Genomic DNA, 17,325 nt, shown 5'->3' with positions numbered 1-17,325 from the left:
GTGACCGACAAAGGGTTGGCTGATATAACAACCTGTGCGAATGCTTGTATACAAAGTCAGTGTCGTAAAACGTGCTGATGTGCAAAATGTTGTCTTGATCATCAGTAAACAGACATTTTTGGCTGAATATACTTGCACGATAACGATAGGTATTGTGAGTTCGGAAAATGGGCCATTTCCATGCAACTGATTTTACTTTCCAACCCACACTTGACGTAGGCCTACACACAGGCAAAAGTAGTTAGACTGCGGACAGGGCCAGACAAATGTCGGTCATTGCTATTGCCAGGAAACACCACCCACAGGGAAAGCGGGCAGAATCTACAAATTTTCTGTACAACGCCGCCATACAAACATGGACGCATAATTTAATATTACGTAACATTATGCTACATTCCTTTTTTATGCTGCATGTGCCGTAACCCGTTACAGTTGCAATATGCCGGTTTGGTCCCCTGCACTTAAGGCATATTTAAAGGGTCCTAATTTTCTTTGAAGCACTCCCACTGCGGGTACATTCGTGGGAAACGGTCTGGCGAATAACTGTGTCGAAAAAACAAGCGTGTTCACCCGACCCATAATTTACGTGACTGAAGATAACAGTCTAGAGATAACTCGCAGTACTGCCCTTAATACAAAATCATACATTGTAAATCGGTTTTCGTATTTGACGGTCTGGAAGACTTTGTTCTATCTTAGAGCCAAATTCTCGCATGATGTTCAAAAACGGAATCGCAATATGCGCCTAGATATAAAATACAGATGGGTAGTCGTTTTTTTGGAGTCGTTTTCAACAACAAATTAGAATGCCACACCGCCACGATGACCCACCCACTATATTGAACCATGCTACAAAAGCACACTGACATGGACACTTTGGAATAAATGTTTTGTACAAAATTAAATGTTAATTAAGTGTTGACAGTGCCCATAATTCGATTCCTTTTTTCTGCCTTACTTTAGCCTCTGAAAACAAAAGCTTCTAAAGAACCAAATCTGCATGAATATAGTTATACACGTGAGCATATACATAAATGGTATGGCTATATACGTGGCTAACAGAATTCTCACTTTCTGACACACATACACACAAAAAACATTCTTCCACAAGCGACATTTGACACTATAATTCTGCCAAATCCAATATAATATTTCCACAGCTGGAAGCTCTAGAACAGCTTCACCCCCTTTTCTTACTCCCTCCCCATCCCATCTTAAAATCTCCCATCATTCATGTCCAAACTCATTACGTATCATGACCTTAACGCAGACAATTATCGTTCTAAAATCCTACCAGAAAATTCTTTATGCAAAACACCAAATTAACGCATGACAAGTTTAAAGTATTACTGCAGACTGCACCATGTTGGCTGAAAAGTAGGTATCCCTTGTATGTATGGTAAGTGTCTGCAAAAAAGCAACGCGGCTTCCCGTCATAAGCCGTCCTAAATGACGGCAGAAAAAAAAGATTGAAGGCAGCGTTGGAGCAAGCTACCCTCTGGCCGACGACTGCTAGTAAAGATACATAAGTACCACCGGCATATCTTAGTGATCAGTGCTTACTGGTAAAAGCGAGCGCTACACTAGGAAAGAGGACACCGTTGGCTGTAGATACACTACTAGTATAGTACAGCACAACGCCAAACCTTTGCTTTTGAGGTGTTTGTTTTTTTTTTTCCTTTGAGGTTTTACGCTATTTCTTTGGATTACCGAAGAAGCCTTTTGGATATTTCACCTTTTTCCAAAAGGACGAGACATGTTCCAACTTTGTCACTGATGTCTATAGACAAAGTCCAAGGTAAGGAAACTTTTTTTCATACTCAAAATCGTGTTAGAGAAAAGTTTGTTTTACTTGAATGAAGTGAAGTTGGGCAGAACCTTTCCCTCGAAAATACTTAACCTCGTTGGAAAATATACTGAACGACATACCAATAGCGAATCTAGCCGTGGCAACATACATTCTTTTACGTCATCAATCGTCAACCACAATGAACAAAGTCAACAATGACAAATAAGACCAATTTCCAATACAGCTTTAAACACAAAAATCTTCCGTCAAAGACGAAAGTCATTTTAATAAAACTTTCCAAGTTCTTTTATGGCCATCTCATTTATTACACTCAGATTTCCCTCTATCCATTACCGTACTCTCCTCTCTCTCCTATCCCTGTCCACACCTCACATATCTAAACATTCCTACACCCCAAACCCCGATCATTGACACCATCCGAACCTTGTAAAACTCTCATCACTTCCACCTGGGAATTAAAGACATCAGGTGTATTGTTTCTTTGGACGTTTTGTCATCACCGATTTTCCATCGCACGTGTTATTTTCCAAATACTAATAATACGTAAGTTTCCATGGTCCATGTTCTTTTACAAGTAATTTTTCTCACTTTTTTTCTTCTTTGCTCTCACGTGCATATCTCCTTTCTGCAGCAAAAGGAAAATAAGCGTTGTAACATGTTTTATATACTGCATTTTATGAATACTTCATGGTCCCATAAGTGGCTAAACTCACTTAAACGTTATTTTTTTTCTTTTGCTGTCACTGTCCTCATCACATGTATCACTTCCTTTAGAAAGAAAATGTCAACTTAGTCAACCACAAAATTCAGTTTGCCATATGTGTATAGATACCTTTTAGAAATATCTAAGAAAATGACTACTTCTTCTTCCATTTTCTCCACGGAAAAAAGGAAAAGAAATCTCTTTAAAACATTAGTAAAGTGACCCATGGGCAAAATTAAACAGTTGAAAATAACTTGCTCTAAAAAAAGCAACTTAGTTTTGTATGCAGCTGTTGTGTAGCTCTCTGTGATTGCGTACATGTGCGACAAACCGGGTGCTAGGTGAGTTCTTCCGCCCAAATGAGTACATAATCGAGTTTTCTTTAGAAAACGTAAATCTTGATGCTTTACTTTTCTCCTTTCTTGCAATAAGTCCCAGTTTTTGTGTATATTTTTTTAGTTTTTGTGTGCAACCATGTAAGTTTAATGTCGTAGACTGATGTGAGTTTACACAGCATGGTTCCAACTCGATTTGGACTGTCAAATTGGAAGTAACTCTTGCTTGGTGATTAGAGTCATATCTGCACTGTACAAGTTATGAGAACACACTCACATACATTCATGCAGACGTCAGGGGTTTTTTTCCAATCGATTATGTCCAAAATATACTGATGGCCACATAAATTCTTAAGAACTTCGCAATGCTTATTCAGTGCATTAATAGAAAACTATCCTTACGTCACTTATATTATAAGTCAGAAGAAGTATTGCATATATTTGATCGTGATATTGAATTTCATACAAAATTATGTTAATTAATATTTAATGCAATAAAATAAAGCATTTCATATTGGACATGAATGTGCATGAGGTGTGGAACCGCAACATCACAGGGAAAAGTCATCAACCTGGAGTGTTCCCATTCCTCAAGGGGAAATATATGTGATGTTGACCGTATACAAGAGCGCTGAAATTCACACAGCGCTGTCAGTCTGTCAAAGTCACTAATGACTCTAATTTTTATTTCCGTGTCAGTCAAAAATCACCAGTCGGCGGTGGAAGTGAAAAGTGCTGACGTTTTCCGAAAGAACCAAACGCAAAAATATAATTAAGTAACACAACAAAAAGGAACAACCACTTGAAAATTGGCAACATTTTTTGCGGACTGCTGCACCCTGGCCAGCAAGTTCCACTCTCCCAACAGAGCCCGCACATGTGGTTTCAATTGGGGTCACCTGACTACTTAAACTAACACACAGTTAAGAGCTATTTTTCTACCCACGGGAGACCATGGAATGAAAGATAAAACTGTGTGTTTATAAATTCGCTCTTTAATAAGCCCATGTGGTGGAGCACGAGATTTCGCTCTGCTTTGTCGACCAATCGAAAATGACCTAACAATATCTCACTGACTGGAAGAATTGAATTTACAATTGCCACAACATCTAAGCCAGTCTTTGTTCTACATGGCCCACTTTTCTTTTCTGGAGAGGAATCATCCACGTTTCTTTTCAAATGCCTTAGCGCTCTTCTGGATCGAACTGATGAAATTTGGACCCGTTCCATAAGGCATTTCACGGTTAAGTTAATTTTGATTAAAATAGTGACCGTATTAAAAACACATAGACTTGCAATTTATGACTTAAGTCGTCAACTGAATGCCCCATAATAAAAGATATCAAAATGTTAAACATTTCATCGACCGACACACAGATATTTAAAGAGTTGCTTATGGGGAATAAAAATCTCAAAAGCAAGCGGCAAACGTGCTAATGTCAACGGGCCCATGAAGCGATTATAGCCGTTGATTGGTCAATAAATCCACAGTCCAGGAATACCAAGAACAATTTCACTCGATGAAGAATACATACGAAGTAGTTTGCTTGAAGTGTGACGGTGGCATGCTGCTGGTATGTCTTAACATCCTTTAACGCTCTGTTGGCGCTCTGTATATCGCTACTATAATTCCCACTGCGACTGCGTGTTACCTGTCTGTGCTGTATGCTTACTAACTAGGCTCACCCTGTTAAAGGGAAAACCATCTGTGAGGCATAAGCCTAAACTGACTTCGTTGTGACAGACCCAGGCATTTTTACACTAGTATGTTTGTTGTTGTTGCACTTGGACTCTAGCTCTCCTATCAACGCAGTACGACGGTTGATTGTCTAGATATGTCACAACATAGGACACCAGTCATACCAACCAATTACAACATCATTCTTAAGCAATCTCATGCGAACACCGAATGCTTGGAGTAGAGTTTGAATTCCTGACTCCATACGTAGAAATTAAGCCATAGCTGCATGGTGAAATAAAATGTATGCACCAGTGCATACTAATATACTTTTCTCCTCCAAAATATAAACGTTTCAGGACCGACCTTTAAAATGATTAATAGCACCACTTACGTCGATAGCTAACGTATATGAGATACTTGTACTTGGAGCACACACATATGAATGCTTTTTTAATGAGAGAGCACACGTACATGAGATACTTGTACTTGGAGCACACACATATGAATGCTTTTTTAATGAGAGAGCACACGTATATGAGATACTTGTACTTGGAGCACACACATATGAATGTTTTTTTAATGAGAGAGCACACGTATATGAGATACTTGTACTTGGAGAACACACATATGAATGATTTTTAATGAGAGAGCACACGTATATGAGATATTTGTACTTGGAACACACACACATGAATGATTTTTAATGAGAAAGCACACGTATATGGGGATGTTACACATGCACATGCATTTGAGTGGATCTCACTGAGAGCATGCCGGTATGAAAGGATATGTCTGAAGAGCATATATATATAACATTTTCAGTTTGAACTTACTTACTCTGTACCCTTTACACCAACTGTTTACACACAATTGGGTTTTTCACGAGCAAATCTTAACGCTGTGTAGAATTAGTGCAGTGAAACCAGTCAACGAAAACCCACCTTCTACAATTTCAAAGTATTCATTTATTCCGTATTCATCAACGTATTCATTTATCATCCACTGCCAAAAATTATACATTACTTCAGTTTTAAAGCCTGAAGAGATTTGAAATCAGACAGAGACATGGGCGTTGCTCTGTTATATAGCGTAGGCGTATTGCTAAGCATACGAGACACCGTCATCTGTCTTCAATTTTAGCCAGTCTCAGTGACTTAACACAGGCTTGTTATGATCAGAGTGTAAACGTATAGAGTCACTTACAGATGCATGGAAGTACATTTAGTGGACTATCGGAAATAAACTAGGCGACTATATGTCTAATTTGCACATATGTGGCGTAATTTTGTTAGGAAATTGCCGACGTTTTTGGCACGTTGCTAAATATTTCGACGGATAGCGCAAAATAGCTAGCGTTCTTGGTAAACCTTTCATAATGGACAGACGATTGATGGAAATGCAGTTGTTGAGAAAGATTTGGTAGCAGTGATATTATCGTCGTAATTATTTTAAGCGAGACTACAAGGCTATGGCACTTTTGTGTAGATCTGGTTTATCATTTTTTTTCAAATAAACGCAATTTTCCTTATCGTTTCACGATTTCGACACGCACAACTGAGCAAACGCTCTGGTGTTTAAACTTATTTACCACCTAGACTTTAACGACCCATAAAAGGAAGAAATTTTAACAAAAGCCAAACGCACTCTAGGGACGGAACGGCACACCACTGTTTCAAAAGAAGGGTAGTCGCATACTTAAAATTCCGTATAGGACTGCGGGATTGTTTTAAAGTCCAGCAGCAAGCCTGACACACCGTGTTATGTCCCATACGATTAAGGGTAATGTGTCTAAAACATTCGCCTAACGCCAGTTACACGTTTCAGATAAATAGCGCCTCAAACAAAATCCATAAAGATACGAAATTCGCAGAATTGACGAGATACGTGTCACGTAATTTTAGCTCGGGACCCCAGGAACGGATATGACGTCAAGGTGTTCTATTTAATTTCATCTTTCAGCAATTGCTCGCGTGGAAGAGCGGAAACTGTTTCTTGAATACCATTATTTTGTACGCGTTATTATTAGTGGTCGACGTTTATGAAGCACGCTGCTGTCGTTTCATATTTTCTCCGAAAACATGGTGAATGGTAAAGTCGTTGCGGAGTGTAAACCTATGCCAGCCGAGTATCAATTAGCTATTGCAAAAAAATGGAAAGAAAACACCGAAACGTGCTGGAGTTCTTCTTAAGCACGCTTGACGATTCTTTACTGTTGAGTATCATCGCACCACAGGCTTCACTATTCGTTCTTAATAAAGAAAAATGAAAGCTAATCTGTTGTATTATCAAAATAACTTCAAGTAATCTTCGTTAACCCTTGCCTTGCTTTTTTTTTTTGCTTTTGGTAACAAGAAACATGAAGAAACTCCCGGATTATGTTTTTTTCTTCTGACCCAAATGTTCCGCGGCAAAGTAAGGCTTACCTGTTCAACAAATTGTTTTAAAAAAGATTTTGTTTCCTTATTTTATTTCTATAAATTATCCATACCGAACTTGAGATATATGGAGCGAACACGACTCTATGTCAAGGCTAAATTAACACTATTGCAACTCCTTCTGTGTCTGTTCAGTTGTCACGTGTAGGGTATATATTCTTGGGAGAAGTTGGCTTGTCTGTGCAACAGTCACTGAGCACTGGTGGTGAATAGAGACAGCAGCAGGGTAGTTTCGCTGGCAGTCAGCTGATACGGTACCCTCAGGCTGGCAGTAATTAACCATGGCTAAAGAGTAGACGCGAGAGCAAAGAAAAACATCGGTTAGTCTAAAATACCCTCGCCCTCTGACGGCTGCTCTGTTTCTAACGTACGTGTACTGTGAAATTTCCGCCACGTCCCAAGACCAATGAACCAGCCAACCAGCCATATATCCTGCCATAGGTCCCCGCCAGTGCGCGCAGGTCGTTTCGGCCACATCATCCGCAGAAACCAAACAACCCATTTTCTCATATAATTAAGCCAGGCACGGATCAACGATAAAGCATTTAACAGAGACCGAGTCACTGCGGAGGTCCGATTTTCACTCAATTGCTGTTTTTCCTCTTAACTTGAATGGACGCTTGCTGTGCTCTGTTTTCGTTGACATCACGTGTTATTATAACCTTCCATTATCCAGTTTTCGGGTTTTTTTACGCCACACTTAACACTCGTTCTGCCTTTATCGTGTCAAAGTCAAATGCATTTCCGGAAGTCCGGAATTTTTTTTTTGGCATCCTTTTTGCTAACCTTCTGTATTAATCTTAAGTTTATGAATGTGTGTTCTTCGGTACATATAATCGAAACCTGAATGTTAAATTTAAAAATAAAAAAAGTAAGGTTTATCAGTCAAGCAGCTGAAACTGTGCGCGAAAATACTTTCATTGTTTTTTTTTGTTTTTTTTACATCTTTAAGTGAGTGATATTAGAACTCTGAGGTGGGGTATATATATTATACTACCAGTTGAATGGTGCTCTGATGTCACCCTACTTTCGAAATATTTGCTGAGTAATTTCTTTATACTCGTGGTTAATGTGAATCATGTTCAAAATTAAAAGCTGTGTTGATACTGGCACAATTCTTGTGATGTCAATGTACATGAACACAATGTACATGAACACGAGCTATGTGGTTCATAAAGGCTTCCATAGAATTCAAACATTTGAACGCACTTCAGTCTGTAAAAACTTAGACGTTTAGAAAATAGTTTTACGCAAGTTGTCCTACTCACGAACTTTATTTCATTTTTAAGCTTTCTTTCTCGCTAAGACAAAATGATCATATTATAGAAAAGTTTTGCCACATGTTGTGAATATTGACATGCGTACTAGGTATATTATTTGTAGCATTTCTCGCTCATAAATGCGTTCATAAAACATTGCCTTAGTTGAGTCTTATGTGACTCGTTTCCTGATAATATTTACTTCTAATTGTGTATAGTTTACAAACGGATTGTTTAAAATTGTGTATCTTGGCCTGTTTCTGTGACCAGATCAATTCACCACGGTACGGCTTAAAACCAAAATCAAACAAATAAATTAAATCACCACGGCTCGACTTAAAACAACAATCAAATAAATAAAATTCACCAAGGTACGGAATAAAACAACAATCAAATCAGTGAATCAATTCACCATGAATGAACAAACGGTACAGGTTAACAATCCACCTAGCGACAAATTATGAGAGGCTATACCACACTGGAACATCAGTTTGTGGTTCACAAGCTAATTTGCATTGCAGTACATTGGTACCTTAATTATTTATTTGGCGTTTGGAGGCGTATATAATAATTAAGGTATCAGTTGGGTGGGGGTTATTAAGAAAGTGTTCTAATGAGTATAATTGTCTTTATACAATACAGAGATTATAGCACAGATTCTTGTGTGAAAGTAGGTTTAGCCCGTTCCGGGTATCGAACCAGCGACCTTAGAGGCAAGCGTCTACTCGCCATGTCGACCGTCTTTTTCGGCCACCAGGTCACTCGAAAGAAATAGTAGATAACTGATCATAAACGACATAGCTCGCTAAGCTGAATACATGTATGTAAGCATAGTAGATGTCATTAAGAAAAGTGTAGCCTTATCCCTAATGCCCATAGGCCAGTTGTTGTAAAATGTACTTAAAGTTAACCTAGACTTACACCTTAACAGCAGTCGTTGGCTCATACAAAACAAAGGGAGCTTTAGTCTAGTCTAAAGTAATTACTGCTAATACATACATTTTGAACAATTGTGTCCAGAATATTAATAATATAGACTTTTTTTTCGCAATATTATAAATATTGCCTTATTAAAACCTTTTTTTTCCTCTTTGCACAGATTGATCCAAAATGGAGGAAGCCTGGCGTGTATTCGTCAGGAATTTTGCCAAACCTAAATGGACTTTACTGGAAATAATTCTCGTCTTGTTGTTACATGGGGCTGTATTGCAAAGGACGACCGTGTACGGTGAGTACAGAGACACTTCTTACTATGTACATACATTTCGCAGGCCCGTTTTACCAGAAGTGTTCTTATTATAGGTTATTATTTCCTTATCCGGAAATCATTTGTCTAGAATTGCGAAAGTCTATGTCCATCGTATAGTCATTTTTGCACAGACACATAATATTTAGTGAAATTCCCGTAAGGTCAGTCTGTTAATATACACGAAAATCAGCCAATCACAGAACCTATACACGAAAATCAGCCAATCACAGAACCTGTGAACGCTTGCATGCATTTGCAAATACCCACTTTCTTTTCTAAAGTTAATTTCAGACATTATGTAAGTTTTTAGTCCCTTATAATTTCGTCTACCATTTGTCTTAAAAGATGTAGAATATGTACATTTCTTCGTACCACACAAATATACGGTGAAAAAAGGTCATGAGAATTCCACATAAGAGAGAGGAGCAAGAACCAGCTCGGAAACCGGAAAGGAAAGAGGGTGACTCTGTGGTATTTGTCATTCCTTTCCCTACCAAGAAAATAGGGCGCCTGAGTGTTTAAGGAAATTATTTGCCATTTAATGAACGAATAACATCCTGTTTCTCACACGATTATTCATCAGTAATCACCAACGAAATCAAGTTATCCTGTAACTACAATGCTGCGAATGTGTGTATCGAGAAAGCAATATATACAATACAATTTATAACCATTGGCACTGAACATAGTGACTGAAGGTCAGATCGTTGAACTATAATGTCGAGAATGTGTGTATCGAGAAAAGTAATAAAACATGAAATCTCACGGCACAATCTGTAACCTTAGCCACTGAATATAGTGACTGAAGGTCAGACCCCTGGCTATTAATCAAAAGGGACAGGATGCAAGGTACGTTTCTTAAAACAGGAGCAGGGTGCAGCATCCTTCTTAAAACGCCTAGCGGGTTCTGGCCGGTTTCCTCCCACCACAATGCTTTCCTCCGTCGTATAAGTGAAATATTCTTGAGTACGGCGTGAAACACCAATTAAATAAATAAATAAATACTTTAAACGCCTAGAAAATTTCAACACTGAACGGTACTGAGACGATAAGCGTAACTTAGTTAAATCTACGTTCACTAACGATGGTTTGCAACTATTTTACACGCCCATTTTGGAACACCAGCGCCACCTGGTGACCGAACAAGAAAATAGATCACATGATGACTATATTTGTATCGATATTCATAAATTGCAGGGCGTCAGCTGGTTTAACCACTGACAGTTGATGTCGATCACAGTCACAAAAACAGGTTATCTTGCTGGCTGAATTCCAGTGCATATACCAGACTTCCCGTCATACAAGGTGGAGCAAATTACTTATACCGTACTGGTTTGCAGCGTTAATATATTTATAGGTATATGTTAACCTAGGTCTTTGGGTTAGCGAGATGGAGTGAAATGACCGCAGAAGACCATACGGTTTACCACCCAGTTGGGTCGACAGGTTGTCAGGTTTATAAACCCAGACAGATAGATATTGCACGGGCATGTTTGAAGTAAGTGGCAACAGGTTGAACACAAGTTCTCCCAGATGGTTTCCCCGTAACTTGATGGACTACTCGGGACTGACGGTAAAGGTGTGAGCGGTGCATGCTTTTTATAATGGCCAGTATCGGTCAGCCTGTGCACATCCATAACATACCTCACCGCCCAGGGTTAAAGGGGAAGAAATCTCTAGCTTGGAGTTTGTATGTTTATTAGATGACACCATTAGACAATAATTAGACAAAAGAAAGACCTGAGAAAAATGCTTTTTAAAGAATAGAGTCAACGGTGGCCTTTTCTGATGACATTGTACCCATTTATATCACTGCCGACTTTTGCACTCAGAATGAATATACATAAAGAGCTGTACAGAACAATGAAGAGACAGTAGATAAATGGGGCGTTTTCAAGTTTACTTCAAACTGCAGGCCTGGTGCTGCTGAACCAAGAACAACCAATCCAGTGCTTTAGAGTTGAAGTCCCCATTCTCAAATTCCACTCATAATGAACTGTGGTGTATCTACCATAATTCTTTTCAAACAGGAAGTAGAAATCACGTCCAAGGTTAATAGAATCAACCTGTTTTAATCGTGCGCGTCAGATACTTCATCTTTGATTTCGTACCATGTGCTGCTTAGCTCTTAACATTAGAAGGAACACTACGTGCCTGGGCGGACTTCGACCATACTCGCCCACCCTCGGTACAACTACACCTGTTAGCTTAGACAGAAGAGCCAGTGTATAGATGACGCTGTTAGTTTTTGCCACGTCCGGGCCACACATGTTTTTATTCAAGATTTAGTATGCATTAATGACTGTTTATTGTGACAGAGATGGCGTTGCTACGTCAACCGTATTCGCAATCGTTTTGACAGACTCGCCCATGCAGTAATTCTCTTTCTGTCCACCCGTAATGTGTTCATACGCGAAGGAAAAGGCGCCCATCCTTTTTAGACAACATTTGCGTTCTTCGGAGTTCTCAGCAGACTTGCCATTTAATATGGAACACCATATTTAACTACTCTGGTTTATCTCTAAAATCGACATCACCAGTAAAATACGATCAAAATGTTCTCGCCAGGACATAATTGAAGATCAGCATGGTATGCCTGGGAAATCATGTGTTGTTTTCTCATGAGCCTTTATAAGTGTAATTTCCCAGAAATGAAGTCAAGTGCCTAATGACGCAACTCACCGTATTGGATTTTTTAATACCTCCGGTTAGTTTATTTCCTTATTTGTTTTTTTGCTATCACTTTGTGTTTCTTCGTCATATTATTTTTTTATATATATAATGATATTTTATGAATTAATACACAATATATACAATCTTTGGGTTGATTTCTGGATGAGTATGACTTAATTGCAGCATGTACCATTTTACAACGAGCGTAAAACTATTTCGCTTTCAGTGGATACATGGATGGGCAGCATAAACATTGTACTGCGTTTATTTCCATTCAGATATAGTTTTAGAAATGCTTGGTTCATCTTGAATAATTCTAATTTTACTGTATGGACACCAATCGTTACTATCTCCTTCGTACGTGGAAAGGTCTCCCAGCAACTTGTGGATGGTCGTGGGTTCCCCCTGGGTTTTCCTCCCACTCTAATGCTGGCGGCATTCGTATAAGGGAAATATTCTTGAGTATGGCGTAAAACACCAATAAAATAAATGAATAAATACAATCTCCTGGTTGGAATAGGTTGTCTATGAAGGCACGTTATCTCGTACCTTGCCTGAGTGAAACTTGTTACACACGCCCCTCTTCACAACAAAAACATTTTTAGAGCCTCCATCATGTGTACATCCTGATGTTGCCAATTTTCTGTCGCACACAGGTGGCTTACATAAGAAAATTAGCCCACGGCTGTTGAAGAGTAGAATGTTATGTTTTTGTAATTGTTTATTTGGTTTACGTATCCACTGATGCGGAACATGTTGCCGTGGTTATCACGCGCAGTGACGCAATGTAACACACACTTTATCTCCACTATTAAGACGTTAGATGAGGCGCAGAGTCTTATTTTAACCTAATAACCGATAACCCGGTGCTTTGAGTTTATTTAGATATTGCGTCGGTGGTTTCATGTTATTTGATAAAGCCAAATCAAACGTCAAACACCATGGGTTTTCTAGGCAGAGTTCTTGGTATTACCACATATCCCAATGTAGCCTGTGGATATGGACGCCATAAGTGGATGCCATCTATAATAAGTATATAGCTACGTCATTGAGTAGGCACATGTACATTTTTCAGAATTCTATTCTTATCGGAACACATTTGTCAGTATAGTGTATAAACGAAAACCAAGCGCAAGTTCGCAACAACTGCGACATCCCCTTGTAGAGAATTATTTCATATGCTTACTCGAACCTTAACATGTCTTCAAGTCATTTACCATTGTTAAAGAAGAATTTGCACAGGTAACTGTTACGTATCATCGGAATCCATAGACACTAATCTTTAAAAATTTGAAAATCTGATTGCTTAGAGAAAAAGCTGTCTTTTTTGACAGCTAGACCGAAAGCATGGAGATCATTTGACTCACGTTTGCTGGTTTGAAATCTAAAATCTTAAAAAAAGAAAGAACCAGTATACCTGTACCATTTTTCCATTACAACTCAAGATCATTTTTTGATGAAACGCCTCCAGGTCACGTGGTTCAAATGTGTCCACCGTTTGGTAAAACGACCAGACAAGGGGAGTCATTTGCTTGCCTTTAAAAACATGAGCTTTTTCTCTAATGATATTAGACACTGTGAAAGTTTGTGGTTTACCTGTTAAAAAAAGGACTACTTCTCTTATGACACTAACCAACTATTGTGAGTCAATTAGCAGTTGCATTTGACTCACAACGGTCGGTCTTTTTTTTGTTGTTGCACCACGGCTTGTTTCTTTTATACGGTTACAAGATACGGTATACATTTACTCATCTCCTGCATAGCATCTTCTTAAATGACTACCTTAATGAAATCTCCCGCCGTGTCGCTGAGTGGGATGTTTAGTATAATTTTATCCGAAGAACTTAGATCTGCTGTCGCTTTTTGCCAGATAGCTCTCTATCTTATTCGCTTCGCGAAGGGTGGCTTAGTGAGATAAATAAATACAAGCCCGGCTAGTTTAAAGTTGTCTGCCCAGGAACACGGCGATAAAAACTCATGGATCATAGAGAGTCCACGTATTTATGCTGTAGCTTGTTTTACTCGACACTCTCTTCCGACTTCTGGGCAACCGAGCCAGCACTACGCAGAGAGAGCACGCGTGGAATGTGTGCTTTACGATCGTAGTACTATAGCAGTGAAGGCAGACACGTTGGTGCAGGATGAGTTATGGTATTGCTGATAGAAATGAATTTAAAAAATATGATCGCCCCTGGAGTAGACACAGTGGACAATAAAGCTTGCCGTGTAGCTTTGCAATATCACTGCTAATAATTTTTACCACAGTTCTCCGTCTAACGTACCCCTTTCACGTGTAATATATTATTTCACTTCCATGCTATTGCCATTTACAAGTTTTACAGACAAGCAAGGTAGCTTAGCTGGCAAGCAAACATCACATATGCTTGGCTTCACCGACCTTTGCGTCAAAATAGACATTCGTACAACCAGGTTTCAACCAAAATGGTTGTTCCGGATCAATATTAGCAAGACCAATTCCCAAACCTTTGCCTTTTAACAAAGAGTGTTGAATTTAAGAAATAAAAACTTTTATCTGAATATATTGATTTGATTGAGTTTATACCTCTTGCTAAAAGAGGCATCACCGAGTATATGACAGCGATAAATTATATGAGAAAAACGGGAAAAAGTCAGGAGTAAACCATCACACTTTGTCATTTTCCTGAAAAGATAAACTCAGACTTACAGCCTTGGTCGAAGAAGAGACAGTTGATTTCGAACTTTATTGGTCATGTGTCCACTGGTATGTGAAGAATTTACAGTCACCATTGCTTTGCCATCAGGAGAACTATTCTTTGATTGGTTATATAAGAAAGGATGTCATGTCCCATAGTGGGGAACCAATGTCTGCACTTTTCGTAGTAGATGGTTTGCAATAAAATGTAGCACGATATTAATGCAAAAAATGATAACGTTCAACACAAACCACTAAGCACTAAGAAATAATAACGATGCATACAAAGAGAAGTAGTCAACGTTTTTGTGTGCTTGTGCTATAAACTAGTTTCTCGAGGCTTTGTCTGGTTTCTTACATTCATAAACTGTTTGGTCAAGCGACCTCAGTTCATTGAACAATCTGCTTCATCACAAATAAACGCGGAGATATATTGCAACGGACCGCAACCAAAAGCTGTACCCATCTCCCGGCTTCAAATGAGTGAAATTTTCAGGATATAATTAAAGACGTACAGCATAGAGAGTAAATCCAGAGCAGCGACCACAGTGTAATAGCTGCCAAATAGTCACAGGAAACCGGTGAAATACGGCTTCTTGTCAGTTCACCTAAATCAGGGTTTTATTCTAACTGTTCAGGTAAATGCAAAAATAGTAGCAAATTACATGCCCCCTAGCACATTAGGTAAAAAAAATAATGTTAATTATATTATATTAGACGACACTGGTCTAGAATCAAGTGGGACCTAAACCTCCAATAAAATAAATATCTAACATTCAGTTTCCAAGCGCGGGTCACACTCATTCATCCCTATTCAGATAGAGCACTATGTATAACTCTCTGCAAACTACACCATGTAGTACCAATACCTCTTCGGGTATTTACTATATGTTAGGCGAGTTCCTCACGTCAGCGCTTTGTTGATGTTACAACTAACTCTGTCTTTCTTCTGACACGATGCTTGAACACCCGCAACAGGCTCAGGGGAACAAAGTGAAGGAAAACCACGGGGCCGACATGTTGAATGAAAGCGCCAACATATGCTTTCATTCAAAGCCTTGGTTGTCAGAGGGGGTGGCACAAGCGGACAGGGCGCCTGTTTAGGCTAGACCCTCATACTGATGGCAAACTTTAGTTAGCCCACTAGATACCGTTAATTTCTTATCTGATCGCGAATAAACGGCAATGGCGTTTATTCACTGACGGCTTGCTCTGATAAACTTGACATACGGTACCGAGATCGATCCCAGCTGGGGCGAATTTGTAACACAGATCATACGTGATAAAACCTGGTAGTTATTTGCCTATAAAGTTACAGTGAAACATATGATGAAGCGAATTTGGAAAACATTATAGCAGGAAGAATTAATAAGGGTGCCATACGGTTAAGCTTAAATCCAAGCCCATTGCTTCAAAACATAGAGAAGACAACAACAAAAATACAAGATATGTCGTGGGTCAAGTTAGCTGATGCATACGGATTTGAATATTGGTAATCTGTTTTTGAAAGTCGAAAATAGGATTTTACACATAACAATATAGAACCGTATATAAGGCGTTGTCAAAAACGGACTACAATCTCTTTCTTTCTTTTTTCCGCATTGTCTTCTCTCTTCTTTTTCGCTGAATGAGCCCTTATAGAATGTGACGTCTTCATTTGAGCGAATGATGGCTGGATACTAAGGAAGATAAATGGACGTTTCGTTAATATATTTCCGCCAGAGGAAATCTGTTTGTAATAGAATGTATTCCTTAGTGAGTTTATATCTTCGTCAGTGCGTTAGGTGGACATCTTTTAACTGTTAACGGTAGTAGCGGAGAAGATGCAAAGGTTATGTTGCCGGAATACTGATGGTTTTGTTCGGCAAGGATCGCAATTTTTGAGTTTAGTGATAGGGACAACGTCTTTTTTTAATAGTACTGTTGGCCAATGACTTTATGGCGTGTTGCGGGACTTTTGTTTTACGCAAGTTTACAATTGTGTGTGTATCTGCGTATAAGCTCCGGGTTATCTTGGCTTGCAGTCTTTTACAACCGCTCTTGTTTACAGTGCATAACGTTCATTACTGAGGTCGATAGGTTTAATTATGTCATAACTGTGCTACCTAAAGGAAATCTGTGTTTTGGAGGCTGAAGTCGACGCCCAGAACAGGTCAGCGTTTGGTCATTAATCTTTGCCTTCACTCAGCTCTTCTCCTTCCTCGGTCTTCAAGCAAAAACCTCAGAAGACACCGTAGCTTAAAAAAAAAATCTCCAAACTCTATGATTCTTCCATGTCTGTGAAGTATTATTGCAGAATCCCAAAGATGAAGGGTGCTGAAATTGCATACCTTACGGGTAACGATTGACGCGTATGTTTCCAATCGACAGAGCGGCTGTAAAGCAAATAATCTGCAGGACATCAAGGGGAGAGCGCGTGTGTTCCTTGGCTCTCGTCCTCTGATGAGATAATTTGGTGTCAAGCCCTCGATAAGGTTAGGTTCATGAACACTGTGTTTTGACAGAC

At 39.1% G+C, this 17,325-nt stretch overlaps 1 long non-coding RNA gene across 1 annotated transcript in view; it reads left to right on the top strand.

Annotated features, from left to right (window-relative positions):
• The first annotated feature begins 1,635 nt into the window (after positions 1-1,635).
• The window catches only part of LOC135464959 (uncharacterized), a 46,948-nt gene continuing 31,258 nt past the window's right edge, over positions 1,636-17,325 (top strand). Inside the window, exons 1-2 of the long non-coding RNA XR_010443694.1 lie at positions 1,636-1,798; positions 9,323-9,451. This is a non-coding gene — a long non-coding RNA (uncharacterized LOC135464959). The remainder of the gene's footprint in view (positions 1,799-9,322; positions 9,452-17,325) is intronic.

The sequence above is a fragment of the Liolophura sinensis genome, chromosome 4 (assembly GCF_032854445.1).
Source record: "Liolophura sinensis isolate JHLJ2023 chromosome 4, CUHK_Ljap_v2, whole genome shotgun sequence".
Taxonomy (NCBI): domain Eukaryota; kingdom Metazoa; phylum Mollusca; class Polyplacophora; order Chitonida; family Chitonidae; genus Liolophura; species Liolophura sinensis.
The sequence above is the reverse complement of the archived record's forward strand: the minus strand, read 5'-3'. Positions and strand labels throughout refer to the sequence as shown.